Source organism: Lathyrus oleraceus, chromosome 2, assembly GCF_024323335.1.
Source record: "Lathyrus oleraceus cultivar Zhongwan6 chromosome 2, CAAS_Psat_ZW6_1.0, whole genome shotgun sequence".
Classification (NCBI taxonomy): Eukaryota; Viridiplantae; Streptophyta; class Magnoliopsida; order Fabales; family Fabaceae; genus Lathyrus; species Lathyrus oleraceus.
In genome coordinates this window covers 97,051,574-97,067,184 of record NC_066580.1, presented here as the reverse complement: position 1 = coordinate 97,067,184, position 15,611 = coordinate 97,051,574, and positions in this window count along the sequence as shown.

The window sequence follows — 15,611 nt, the reverse complement described above, 5'->3', positions numbered from 1 at the left end:
TCAAAACAAACAGCATAAACCAACAGACAACACAGTCAAGCATATGTGCAAAGCACAAGCTCATAACAAGTGAGCTAAGCAACCTACAAAACAAACAAGTTAGTTCATGATAAACAATCAAACTCATTCAACTTGTATTGATCTCTTTGAAGCATTTGTTGCTTAACCTGAAAAACCAAGCTTAAACATGAGCAACAAGACCACTAGGACAAGCCTAGGGTCAAAAGGGGATAAAAAATTCAAAACAGCAAGTGACAAGTGTCCAAAGTCAAGATAAATCAATCAAGAAGCCAACCCAAGTGGTTTCACATTCATACCATTCATCATTATTATTTCACAAGCAAATTAGGTCAAAGCATGGCATATAGAACCTCAAAGAAGTCAACAGAATGACTCAACTCAAATTAAATCACAAACATTCCAAAAAATCCTCAAATAAATCATGATCAAAAATCATCCACAACATGATAAGCATACCAAATTTCATCTCATTTGGATCAAAGGAAGTAGGTCAATGAAAATCAGAAAGGCAAGGCATGCAAATACAAGTTCAAACTAGGTCATAAATGATGCATCAACTTCAACCAATCATAAAACAGTGATAAATCATGATAAATGAATGGGACCAAAGCCATGATATACTTCAAGATGTCCACAATGCACATGTCAAATTTCCAGTCCATCCAATTAAGCATTAGAATTTCACAAATCATATAGCATCATGTGTCACAAAAGTAAACAATTTGGGTCAAACAGGGGAGAAATTATTAATCAAATAGAAAATGCATTCCAAAATTCCAGAAAAATTCACACACATTCTCAACATGCACAAGTGTATTCATGCAAAAATCCAGACCATTTTGAGTTCAATAAGTAGGGTAATTAAAATCATGAAGTTGGACATGCATGGTGTGACACAAATTTTCACACCCCTATTCAAAAAATCATATCTCCATAACCAGCAATGATAAAATTACAAACTCTACACCAAAATCACCATGAACATGTCTAGTTTAAGCACAAAAAATTTGAGAGGCATTGGATTATGTATCATCATTTCACAAGCAAATTGGCAAAGCATACACAAAATGGATACACATGAACAAACCCTAGCACATTTAAAAATTCACACGTGCAAAAAATCTGGAAAAATCACCATAATGAACTAGAGATCATGAGGAGCATTTCACAAAAAATCCCATCAAATTTGGATTAAAAATGAGTGACTTATGAATTTTCTAAGTTTGCCATGCTAAGTGAAGTAATAATTGAAAAATGAAATGATTTTAAATAAATAAAGACACGGTAGTGGCAGAAATGTAATTATGGGACTCACTAAGTGAAACGCCGCGTCTCACTTAGTGAGGTGGCACGCTGCAATACGCTTCATGGCCAGGAAACTGGTAAACTCATGCAAAACGAAAGATTCAAGATCAAACACGGTCCTGGGCTTGGTTTTTTAGGGTTTATGCTACATTTTTTCCAGATTTCCAGCCATGAATGAACTGTAACCAAAATAAACAATCGATATACCAATGTGTTCATCTCACAGTGTACATCAACAATCCAAAGCTTATTTTCACTAATTCAAGCTAACAAGGAAGAACTAAGCACAAACACATTTGACCAACAAACTTTAAATCGATGTTTCTCTCTCAATATTCAACCATTTCTCACGATTCAAGTTTCATTGCAATCAGCATGGAGAGATCTTTCTAAAGCACAACATGATTTCAAGAAATAAGAGAGTCGAAAACCAACCTCTTTGAAGATGCAGTGATGAAACAGTGGTTATTTGGCCGTGTTGAGCTGAAACAGATGCATAATGATGTTTGTATTGATGAATAGAAGTAGGATCGTGGCTCAAGCTCGCTTGGTAAAGCTCCAAATTTGACCTGCCATGGAAGGAGCTTCAATGCAACAGTGCTGCAAATGGCTTTACAGTTGGGAGATGATGCTTGCAAAGGCTTCAAAAATGTTGGTGAATGATGAATCAATGCACAGGAGCACGAATTCTTTCAAGATTTTTCAAAAAAAGTTTCAAATGAAGAATGAGAATTTTTGAGAGAAAATGAATTTCAGATCTGGTTTGTGAATAATGGCTAGGGTTTTTCAGTCTGAAATGTGCAATATATACTTTGATTAACAATGCCTAAGCTTGGTTAATGAAGTGGTAAGTGAAATTAGCTCAAATGAAGGTGTTTTGACAATTTGCTAAAAACCACTCAATAATGCATGGGGGGCATGTTAATGCACGAAAATGGGCTTAGGCATACCCCAAATGTAGTTTCTGAACATTTACAATTGGTAAAATGTATTGGCAAGGCTTAATTTGAAAGTTCATTTTTCACCTCACCCCTTTTTAAATTCAAACCACTTGAAAAAGGCCATTTTGATTGGATGATTTTTGGTGAATTGTGATGAAGGATTTGGATAGAGCATATCAAATGTGACTTGTAGCAAAAAACCTCACTCAATTTGGCCAAATGGTTTGGAAGATATGCCACTTTGAAGTTCAAAAATTTCTGAAAATGATTTGATCATAACTTGCCAACCACAAATGAGAAATGAGTGTTCTTGGACTTTTTGGAAAGGTGAGAGCAAGATCTTCAACTTTCATGTTGGACAAAATTTCATTTGAAGCTTGTATGATGATGTAAATTTGAGGAGAAAAACTTTCTATTTTTGGCAGTTTCCAATTACAGGTCAACTTACTATTTTAGGAAACTCTTTGTCTGACTTCAAATTCTCCAATCTTGATCTTTGAAATGACAAATGAGACTTGTATGGACATGAATTAACCCTTTCAAACCATCTCCCACCTTGAAATCCATAAAATCAAGCACAGTTTGACCACAGTTGACCATAGTTGACCTTCTAGGGTTTCTGGTGGACTGAACAATGACTGATGACTTCTGAGCACCCAATCCTTGACCAAACCACTTCAAAAGGACCCCTAGGTCATGTGAACATGATAAATCAACCCTAGGGTTTTGTCTCAATGAAAATAGCACATGCTTGCTTGTTTGACCTGATCTCCTGACCAGTTTGACCTAATTTGTCTGAATGACTTGCACTTGGGCAAAAGGCAATGCAAATGTTATGCAATGGACTATGTTATGTTAATGACCTAATGATGAAAATGTATGTACAATGGTAGGTGCAAATTTGAGGTGCTACAGGGACGTAGAGGAATCATGAGATTTCTGCAGGGGGATTATCATTCTCATCTGAGAAAAAGGAGCTCACTGCACAAGTGAAAACTGCCACGAAAGCGACTCCAAACAACTCCACTGGGGAAAAACCCACTGAGGAAGAACAGATCACACAAGTAGATTCTGCCACACAAGCCACTCTACTGGGGATCAGAAACGTCAGGAAATCACCAAATCTCTGCAGGGGAGGAATCATCACAGACGCAATCCACCATGCAACCAATCTACTGGAGATTTACCTGAGAAGGAGAACTAGGGATCAACCACCAAATACCAAACCTTCACAAAATAACACAACTGCTGAGGAGGAACGAATCACTGCTCTGCTGAAGGGAGGGAAGGTGAAAACCTTAACAAGCACTCTGATGGGGAGAGTCCTAACAAAGGCTCTGCTCAACAAAAATCTGTTCGGGAAACAAATCCAACAAACACCCTGCTCAGGGGGAAAATCTCAACAGAAACTCTGCTTGGGGAGAAACCCCAACAAAAACTTTGTTTGGGGGGACACCCTAATAACTGTCTGGAGAAAGAGGATACAGCCATGCCAGGAGTACAAACAAATGTCTTACCCTGTTGGAAATCATGCCACCCTTGGGAGAGCACTGAGAAATTCTTAAGTATCCTTTCATCATTGTGAATGTTCACTTTGTTTAAAAACAATTTTTATGAAAAATTTGTTTGTTTAAAACAATGACATTTTTATCAATTAAAACATGCAAAACATTTGTTGAATTGAAACAAATAAGAGTGCAAATAATTAGATTAAAGCTCAAATTGATTTGATGGAATGGTAGTCTGCAAATGGCAAGACTCCATAGATCTGTACAAATTTGAAATCGGTGATATATATTGGAAGAGGGCTACATTGAACATAATGATCCTTTCTCTACCAATTGAATCCGATGTATTTGATGCTTTAGTTGACGATGACTAAGTGAGAATCTCTGACGAATAGACGGCTGCGGAACAGAAAGTCTTGTCAGGATGCAGTTACTTTCCAAATCCCTAATTTTTTCCTAGATTGCCCCAGGGTGAAGTACTCAATCTAGCGGGATGCAAATACATTTTTTTTCATGTCTCTAATTTTTGCCTGGATCGCCCTTTCGGGTTATCCACCGAGACGCTCATTTTTGCCTAAGCCGCCCTTTCGGGTTTTCAACTTAGCGAGCTATTCTGTTTTTCTTTTTAGGCGAAGTATTTCTTGACTGCATCTGAATTCACAGGACGAGTGAAATCCTCCCCATCCATTGTTGTGAGAATCAAAGCACCGCCTGAAAAGGCTCTCTTGACAACATATGGACCTTCATAGTTTGGAGTCCACTTGCCCCTGGAATCGGGCGCGAAAGACAAGACTTTCTTGAGCATAAGGTTACCTTCTCGGAACACGCGAGGCTTGACCTTCTTATCGAATGCTTTCTTCATTCTCTGCTGATATAACTGACCATGGCACATGGCAGTCAATCGTTTCTCTTCAATCAAATTCAGTTGGTCGTAATGACTCTGAACCCATTCAGCATCAGTCAACTTGGCTTCCATCAAGACTCTCATTGATGGGATCTCCACCTCTACTGGGAGAACAGCCTCCATGCCGTAAACAAGAGAAAAAGGGGTTGCCCCTGTTGAAGTGCGGACAGATGTACGATATCCATGCAAAGCAAATAGCAGCATCTCATGCCAATCTTTGTACGTGACTATCATCTTCTGGATAATCTTCTTGATATTCTTATTAGCAGCTTCAACAGCCCCATTCATCTTAGGTCTGTAAGGAGAGGAGTTATGGTGTGCAATCTTGAACTCAGCGCACAACTCTTCCATCATCTTATTATTCTGATTAGATCCATTATCAGTAATGATCTTATCTGGCACACCATAACGGCAAATCAGCTGATTCTTGATAAACTTCACGACCACCTGCCTGGTCACATTCGCATATGATGCAGCTTCCACCCATTTGGTGAAGTAATCAATTGCTACGAGAATAAACCTGTGTCCGTTGGACGCCTTTGGTTCAATCATGCCAATCATGTCAATTCCCCACATAGAGAAAGGCCATGGTGATGAAATCACATTCAGAAGTGTCGGAGGAATATGAATCTTGTCCGCATAAATCTGACATTTATGGCATTTCTTCACATATTTGCAGCAGTCAGACTCCATTGTCAGTCAATAGTAGCCAGCTCTCAACATCTTTCTAGCCATGGCATGTCCATTGGAATGACTACCAAATGAACCCTCATGGACCTCAGTCATTAACAGGTTTGCTTCGTCTCTATCCACGCATCTGAGCAGAACCATGTCAAAGTTTCTCTTGTACAGCACTTCACCACTGAGGTAGAAACTGCCTGACAACCTTCTCAGAGTTTTCCTATCTTTCACAGATGCCCCAGGCGGGTAGACCTGGTTCTGGAGGAAATTCTTGATATCAAAATACCAAGGCTTGTCATCATTCACTTATTCAACTACAAACACGTGAGCTGGTCTATCCAAGCGCATCACGGTGATATTGGGAACTTCATTCCAATACTTGACTACAATCATGGAAGCAAGTGTAGCAAGCGCATCTGCCATCCGATTATCCTCTCGAGGAATATGATGAAAGTCAACTTCAGTAAAGAACGTTGAAATCCTCCTCGCATAATCTCTATACGGAATGAGACCAGGTTGATTCGTCTCCCATTCACCCTTGATCTGATTGACAACCAGGGCCGAATCACCATAAACATCAAGATGTTTGATCCTCAGATCAATACATTCTTCTAATCCCATAATGCAGACTTCGTACTCAGCCATATTATTCGTGCATTTGAAAGTTAGCCTTGCTGTAAACTGGATATGTGTGCCCTGAGGAGTAATGATTACTGCCCCAATACCACTTCCGTACTGATTTACAGCGCCATCAAACACCATCGTCCATCTGGAACCAGGTTCTGGACCTTCATCAAGTGTAGGCTGATCGCAATCTTTCATTTTCAAATAAATAATTTCCTCGTCTGGGAAGTCGTATTGAACTGACTGATGATCTTCAATCGGCTGATGGGCCAAGTGGTCAGCCAAGATACTACCTTTGATAGCTTTCTGAGCTCGATACTCGATATCATACTCAGACAACAACATCTGCCAACGGGCGATCCTCCTAGTTAAAGCAGGCTTCTCGAAGTTGTACTTGATTGGATCCATTCTGGATATCAACCAAGTTGTATGATTTATCATGTACTGGCGTAAACGCTTAGCAGCCCAAGCCAAAGCACAACACGTCTTCTCAAGCATAGAGTATCGAGACTCACAATCAGTGAACTTCTTACTCAGGTAGTAAATAGCAGATTCTTTCTTTCCCGATTCATCTTGCTGACCAAGGACACAACCCATCGAGTCTTCAAGAACAGTCAGATACATGATCAGAGGTCTTCCTTCTACAGGCGGAGACAAGATCGGAGGTTCAGACAGATACTCTTTAATACTGTCGAAAGCTTTCTGGAAATACTCGGTCCAATCAAGAGACTGATCTTTCCGGAGGAGCTTGAATATCGGCGCACATGTGGCAGTCATGTGGGAAATAAATCTGGAAATATAATTCAAGCGGCCAAGAAAACCTCGGACTTGCTTCTCAGTTTTGGGCGCAGGCATCTCTTGTATTGCTTTGACCTTTGCAGGATCAACCTCAATACCTCTTTCGCTGACAACAAAACCCAATAACTTGCCAGAACGGACTCCAAATGTACACTTGTTCGGATTCAGACGAAGCTTGTACTTCCTCAAACGCTGAAAAAGCTTTAACAAGTGTTCAACATGTTCAACTTCCGTTCTAGACTTAGAAATCATGTCATCGGCATAGACCTTTATCTCCTTGTGTATCATATCATGAAACAAGGTAGTCATAGCTCGTTGATACGTGGCTCTGGCGTTCTTCAAACCGAAGGGCATCACTCGATAACAGAATGTTCCCCAAGGTGTGATGAATGTTGTTTTCTCCATATCCTCGGGTGCCATCTTGATTTGATTATATCCGAAAAATCCGTCCATAAATGAGAAGACCTTGAATTTAGCTGTATTGTCTACCAACATATCAATGTGTGGTAGAGGGAAATCATCTTTTGGACTAGCTTTATTCAAATCTCTGTAATCAACACACATACGGACTTTTCCGTCCTTCTTAGGCACAGGCACAATATTGGCCACCCATAGAGGATATGTAGAAGTCACCAGAAACCCCGCATCAATTTGCTTCTGAACTTCCTCTTTGATCTTCACTGCCATATCTGGATGAGTTCTTCTGAGCTTCTGCTTCACTGGCACGCACTCAGGCTTCAAAGGCAGGAAATGTTGCACAATATTTGTATCTAGACCTGGCATGTCTTCATACGACCAAGCAAAGATATCGGAATATTCTCGTAGTAAACTGATCAACCCCTTCTTGACAGACTCTTCAAGGAGTGCCCCAATCTTCACCATTCGAACACAATCTTCAGACCCCAAGTTGACTGTTTCCAGATTCTCAAGGTGCGGCTGAATGAACTTCTCTTCGTGCTCAAGAAGACGGGTAATCTCATCAGGAATCTCTTCAACATCATTTTCCTCTGCCTCAAATACAGGGAATTCAAAATTGGGAGATGGCGTTGGATCATTATGTTCAATGGGTTTTAGAATCAACCTGCATAATGATTTTGGATAATGAAAAAGCTTTAGAATTTAAACAAGCAAATCATTATGCAGATGAAAAGATTGTTTTTATTCTTGTTTTTCAGGGTTTTTTGTGATCACCAATTTCATGCAAAAAAACAAAAAGTGAAAATAAATGGAAAAACAAATGTTTAACATGCATTTATTGAATGAAATATCATTGTATATATGATGCCAACAATGTCATCACTTCTCCTTTTGGCATGGGAGAAGGGTTTTCAAACAAAGTGAACATATTACGCTGACTTATGAATAACCGTAGGAACATCCACAGCGACCCAATTGTGGCAGATCCCGCCAGGGATGACAAAATTGTCAATATCCTCTGTATCCTCTTCCAGAATAGCAGCAGCTTCCTCAGCTTGATCGGCGTTGATGAAACCTCCACTCTTGAACAGCCCTTTGTCGTTGAAGACCCTAGAAGAATAGCCAATGCCAGCCCGGGACTTATTATCTTCAAGCTCAATCATTTTTCCTAGACCAGCAACTGCACCACACTCAATGGCCAGTTTCGCATCACGATAGGAAGCAAATGAAGGAGACTTCTTCTCAACAGGCTCAGCAATAAACAAATCTTGGAAAGGCGTTCCAACTTCATCCTCAGCATCAATATATGAGAAAGAAGACAAGTGGCTAACCAGGAGAGCCTTTTCTCCCCCTACCACGACCAGTTTCTTGTTCTTAACAAATTTCAGCTTCTGGTGTAGGGTGGATGTCACGGCGCCAGCCTCGTGAATCCATGGTCTACCAAGGAGACAGCTATAAGATGGGTGGATATCCATAACCTGAAAGGTAACCTGGAAATCACTTGGTCCAATCTTGATTGGGAGATCAACTTCCCCAATCATAGTCTTACACGACCCATCAAAAGCTTTCACAACAACACCACTCTGCCTCATGGGAGGCCCTTGATATGACAATCTAGAAAGAGTGGTCTTCGGCAATACATTCAAAGATGACCCAGTGTCCACCAGCAGATTGGACATGGCGTCGTTCTTGCAGTTCATGGATATATGTAAAGCCATGTTGTGGTCTCTTCCCTCCTCAGGGAGATCAGCGTCACAGAAACTCAAAGTGTTACAAGCAGTGATGTTTGCAACAATACTGTCAAACTGTTCAATAGTGACATCATGATCAACATAAGCCAAATCCAAGACTTTCTGCAGAGCCTCCCTATGGGGTTCTGAATTCAGAAGCAAAGATAACACGGATATCTTGGATGGCGTTTGTAGAAGCTGGTGAACAACGTTGTACTCACTCTTCTTGATGAGCCTCAGCATCTCATCACAGTCTTCATTCACAATGCCACTAGGGCCAACAGAAGAAGTAGGAGTCTTTTGTACAAAGGAGGGTTTGGCAACAGGTGCCGGGTTCGGAGAATTAACAGCATTCCCAACCGGACGCTCAATAGAATCAGCAACAGCCTGAGGCTTCGGGGGTGCAGAAAACACACGACCGCTACGGGTCAATCCGCTTACATCAGCTATGTTCACAACAGAGGATGAAGGCAACGACACTTCTCTCCCATCTTCCACAGCAACAGGATTATAGCGGAAGGGAACTACTTTCTCAGACGAATAAGGCACAGGACCTGCAGGCTTGAGAATCAGCGAAGGAGAAACTTTCTGCTTGCTACCATCATAACGAATGACAACAGGCTCAGGAATTTTGAACACCGGGGAAATCACATTCACCTCTGGTTCGTCTTCATCAACATTTTTATTCTGAAGAATCTCAATAGTCCCATCATCTAACAACTCTTGCAGCTCTCTACGCACTTGGCGACAACCCAGACGATTGACAGAGCAGATACGGCATTTGTCATGGTCATGCTCTATATGACTGTAATCACACAGTAGACGATGCAACTCAACCAATGACTGTCGAATATGGCTTACATTTTGACCTTATATTTGCCAGGGCAACCCTGGACCATGTTAACTGACTTCCCATGCTCGGGCAGTGGGTTCTTTTTAACATTAGGACCTGCGTCCTCAAAGCTTAGAATACCGCATCTCATAAGGTCTTGAACCTTAGTCTTCAACTGAAAGCAGTTCTCTACATCATGACCGGGAGCACCCGAGTGGTAAACACAATGCTGATCAGGCTTATACCACCACTGCGGGTTGACCGGTATAGCTGGAGGGTCCCTCGGAGTAATCAGTTTCCGCTCTATCAAAGAGGGATACAACTCTGCGTATGACACAGGAATAGGATCAAAAGTAATCTTCTTCCTCTCATAACTCGTACTAGCTTGATTACTGTTGTTGCGAGGCTGGTAAGCCTGCTGCTGAGGGCGATGCTGTTGCTGATACTGCTGTTGTGGTTGTTGATTATTGTGTTGCTGATATTGTTGATTGTTGTCTCTGAAGACAGGTGCTATGTGAGCCACCTGGTGTTGGTTGCTGGCTGAACGCACAGGCTTCCTCCCCACGGAGGGTCTTCTGGGTTTGACATGGGATTGCACAGCATGTGCCTCCCCATCTTTCTTCTTAGCAAACGCCCCATATCGCTTGCTTGAAGAGCCTTCATCTTTGGATAGCCGTCCTTCACGGACTCCTTCCTCCAATCGCATCCCCATGTTCACCATTTCAGTGAAATCAGAGGGAGCACTAGCGATCATCCGCTCATAAAAAAATGAACTAAGAGTCTTCAGAAAAATCTTAGTCATTTCCTTCTCTTCCAGCAGAGGAGTAATCTGAGCTGCCAGCTCTCGCCACCTCTGGGCGTACTCTTTGAATGTCTCTTTGTCCTTCTGGGACATGGCTATGAGCTGATCACGATCGGGAGCCATATCCACGTTGTACTTGTTTTGCTTGACGAAGGCTTCGCCAAGATCATTGAAGGAACGGATGTTTGCACTATCCAGACTCATATACCATCTCAGTGCAGCACCGGACAGACTGTCCTGGAAATAATGAATAAGCAGCTGATCATTATCCGTTTGAGTAGACATTTTCCTGGCATACATAACCTGGTGGCTGAGCGGGCAGGTGTTCCCCTTGTACTTCTCAAAGTCTGGGACCTTGAATTTGACGGGTATTTTCACCCCGGGAACTAAGTAGAGCTCGGCTGCAGACTTGCCGAACAAATCCTTTCCTCGAAGGGTCTTCAATTCCTTGCGGAGTTCAAGGAATTGGTCATTCATCGCGTCCATCTTCTCATGAAAATCTAGGCCCTCAGACGGCTCAGAATGATAGATGGTGTCGTCTACCCTAGGAAAGGTATGCACGACAGGAGAAGGCACAACAATGACCGGGCTAGATGCCGGCATGGAAGCAAATGTCGGAGCTGGAATATCAGGCATAAAACCAGGAGGCATCCCCCACGGAAACCCGGGTGGCATGGCTGTTGGCACAAAATGAGCACTGGCAGCTGGCACTGCCGCAGACACAACCTCAGAAATAACAGTCCTCTGGGGAGGAGTTGCAGGTTGTGGAGACGGTTGATTCTGAGCAGCTAGGAATTGCTCCATCAAAGCAGTGAGTCTGGCAACTTCATCCTTAAGTTCACGATTCTCTTGCTCAAGATGATCCATCAATCTAGAAGAGTTGGCTCTGGTGTAGTACCGATGAGTCAGCTTGTCTTCAAAATAAATGAAGAGCACAGAGTTAGGCCGTAGACAAGAAGACCGGAACAACACCTGCTTATGCAAATGATGCATGCAATGCTCGTGCACATGATTTGTTTTTATTTTAAAGGAAATTTAGGGTATTATTTGCAAGTTTTTGAATATTTATCATTTAAATCGCATATGGAAAAATATCTCATCAAATATATTTGAACAAAGAAGTACAGCATTGTCAATTATATTACAAGAGAGAAGGAAAATAAACATCCTATGGATCCCGAGAAGCTCGGGATGCCGGAAGATAAGCTGCACGAAGCCTCTTGATCTCTCTCTCATATGCTGCTTCCATATCCGCCTTATCTTTGGTGAGTCTATCATACCTCCTTTTTCCAGAATTTGGAAGACTGAGGAAGTAGAGAAGTCCATGTATCATCAGGATCGTCAATCACCTGATGCTCGAGGAACTCGATCATAGCATCCTTCTCCCTAAGCTGTTGAAGCAACTCTTCTCTTTCACGGATCCAGGCACGTGAAAGGTCTTCGTCTCTCAACTCCTCTACGCCTTGGTTAGGGAGGGTTGAAGGCCCAGCCACAACCATAGGTGTAGGTCTCGGATAATCATAAGGCATGAGATACTCAGATGCTCTCTTCCTCACCCAAGTAGTATACGGCTCCAAAGCAGTGCAGTTCTTCGGACCCAACTCACTTCTACCCTTCTTGTGAATCTTGCGCCAAGCGCGGACCATCTTGGCTTTCAGGCCTTGGGGATCTTTACCCTCCTGAAAGAACACACCTTCTAACAGAATGTTATTAGGTTTATCCTTTAGGGGGAACCCAAGCTGACGTCGTGCTAAGATAGGGTTGTAGCTAATCCCACCACATGTACCATGAAGAGGCACATTGGAGAATTCACCACAAGAATCAATGATCTAGACACCATCATATGCACGATTATACTAAGAGATATCATCATTAGTGAGAGACATGAGTCTCGTAGACCACCGTAGACATCCCTTGTTCTCCTTGAAAGCAACCGTCTGAGGTAAGTGCGAAATAAACCACTTATACAACAGAGGCAAACAGCACACAATAGCGCCACCACCCTTTGCATTCCTCAGGTGCAAAGAGACATAGGCATCACCCAACAGAGTCGGAACGGGATTAAGAACAGAGAAGATCCTAATAGCGTTCACATCCACAAATTTGTCAATGTTGGGGAACAATATCAATCCATAGATGAGTAGCACAAATATGGCCTCAAAGGCATCCTCACTCATGGCCTTCCCATAAACGGTAGCTTGAGCAATGAGGAACTCAGAAGGGAGACCTTGAATTCCACCTTTGGTAGTCATATGAGCTTTAACCAAGGATTCATCTATGTGCAACAAGTCTGCAATCTCTCGAGAAGTCGGAATACTCTCTAAGCCACTGAACGACACCTGATCCAGAATAGGAATACCCACAAGATGAGCATACTCCTCGAGGGTAGGCAATAGCTGAAAGTCCGGAAAGGAGAAGCAGTGATACAGAGGATGAGCATACTCCTCGAGGGTAGGCAACCCTTCATCAACCTGAGTAGTCAGCAGAGGCAAAAGCTTCCCATAACGAGCTTTGAAACCCAAGGGATCTAATACATAGGATGTTAGATTCCTTAACTCTTTCAGATCGGGCTGTCTAAAGCTGTACTTCTTTGTATGCCTTTTTTGTCTTTCCATATCTGAAAATTTTGCAAATAAACCCCTTAAGTTCCTTGAAAATTTTCTTTTTTTTCTGATGATATGGATGCAGATGAATGCATGAATGCATGAATGCAACAATCACACTCAAGGATCAAGCAAAGCACACCAGTTAAAGGTCATGGGAAAGCTCATAGCATCCTTAATATCAATCATCCATTTTGGTGGATTATGGTTTACACCTTATCAACATCCAAGTTCCATTGATATTAAGGATGTCTGAACCGACTCAATCATCCTTAATATCAATCATCCATTTTGGTGGATTGTGGTTTACACCTTATCAACACCCAAGTTCCATTGATATTAAGGATGTCTGAACGACTCAACCATGAATCACGGGTTTGTTGTGAGTCACGAACATGGAGTCTCGGTTGAGAACCACCCAAAGGGAGTGTACTATGGTTTAAACCTGCCGAACATGTTCTACCAGAGGTTCCTATAGTCATCATCCCATCTTTCGAATATTATCGGAGGAACGGATACTCGTATTCCAGCGGTGTATTCGTCACTTTATGATTTATTGACTAAATCAAAAGCAAAGCATACAAAGATAGAGTCGCCACCGCACTTTTATTTATCCAAAGGAATGGCTAAAAAGCGAACAAAAGCCTAAGAAGTTTTTCACATAGAAAACTAATGAAAGGTCAGAGATCTGGGTAAGGGGGTAATTATGTTGTGGGAAGGTGTTAGGCACCCACAACATCCTAGGTACTCCTAGGGAACCTCTTTTCACAACTTGTTGTATCATTATTTGTTTATGAAATATTTTGGTGCAAACATTGATTGAAGAGATGAGAGAAGAATATACAATTTTATTATTTTTGTGTTTGGATGGAAAGGTCCATTGCCTACGTACCTTTACAGGATCAAAACCTCGTAGTTCGGCTAAAATATTTCCAAAAAAAGTGAATGGATTGATTTTAAATAAAAGCCTTAACGTCTTTCGTTATCCATGGGAGAAAACTCAACCTATACAACCACAAGTCCACCATGTGAGAACATCTTCAACTTGCTAGTGAGGGACCATGCCCTATAATAAGCAAGGAAGTCTTACAATTCAATCACTAAGGACAAAAGGTGAGATTAACATCAACCACTAGAATAAATCAAACCTATGGCTAATGTATGAAAACTTATCAAGAAGTGGACTTAAGCCACGAAACAGTTGAATGAGTGGAATTAATCAATTAGAATTATTCACAAAAGATGGTCAAAGTATGATTAGAATTCAATTCAAAATAAGTATTATGAAAATGAAGTTTGAAAAATCAAAGGCTTAAGGCCTAGGTTTCTAGTTTAAAAAGAAATGAAAATGTTTGCACAATATTTTTGGTTTAGGTTAACATGCAAATGGAGGTTGTAAAGAACAAAAAGGGTGGGAGGTTAAGGGATGCAAAACTTCTTAATTGTTCACCTCTTGAGATCATATGTAGATGATCCAAGTGATTCCTTTGGAAAAGGCAACAAACAAATAACAGGTAAACAATGTAACAGAAAAAGCCAATATAAATGGATATCAGATGCCAATCAATGGACTTACACTAGTCTCAGAAAACAAAGAGAACATGGATACCAGATGCCAATCTATGGACATACACTAGTCTCACAAAGCAAAGAAAACATGGATACCAGATGCCAATCTATGGACTTATACTAGTCTCACAAAACAAAGAAAACATGGATACCAGATGCCAATCTATGGACTTATACTAGTCTCACAAAACAAAGAAACATGGATACCAGATGCCAATCTATGGACTTACACTAGTCTCACAAAACAAAGAAAACAAATGCAATAAGCAAGAGGAAACAAGTTGCCAATAAATGGTCTTACACTCTACTCCTACCATATCACAGGAAACAACTGCCAATAAATGGACTTACAATTGACTCCTCAATGGACAAAAATAAGATGTCACAAAGTATGAATAATGATCATGAAATGATGTACAATTAATGCTCAAAGATGAAAACAATGCACAGAGGCACACACAAACAATTATGCACATATAGGCAAACAAGCAAACAAGCAGTCACTTATCACACACTATACACAATCAATGGGCTCAAGCAAGGTTAGGCTTTAGAAACAAGCCAACTAGAATGGGGTGTTTTGAGCTCTTAACCCTAACATTGAGAGTTAGGGTGAAGCAGATGAAATGGAGATGAGGGTTATACCTCATAGCTCTTATCCCTGGCCTGGGAGAGCTTTAAACAATAGAAAGTGTGGGATTTCAGAATCTAGGAACTCTTCTCCACAAATGACTGACTCTATGGACATGATTTTGGGTTTTTATTCAAAATGCATCAACACATGGTGTGAGCAAAGTGAATGACACAACATAATAGCAGGGGATGGATTACACATCCCTTTTATCTGCCAATTGCCTCTTAAGAGGACTTAACCTG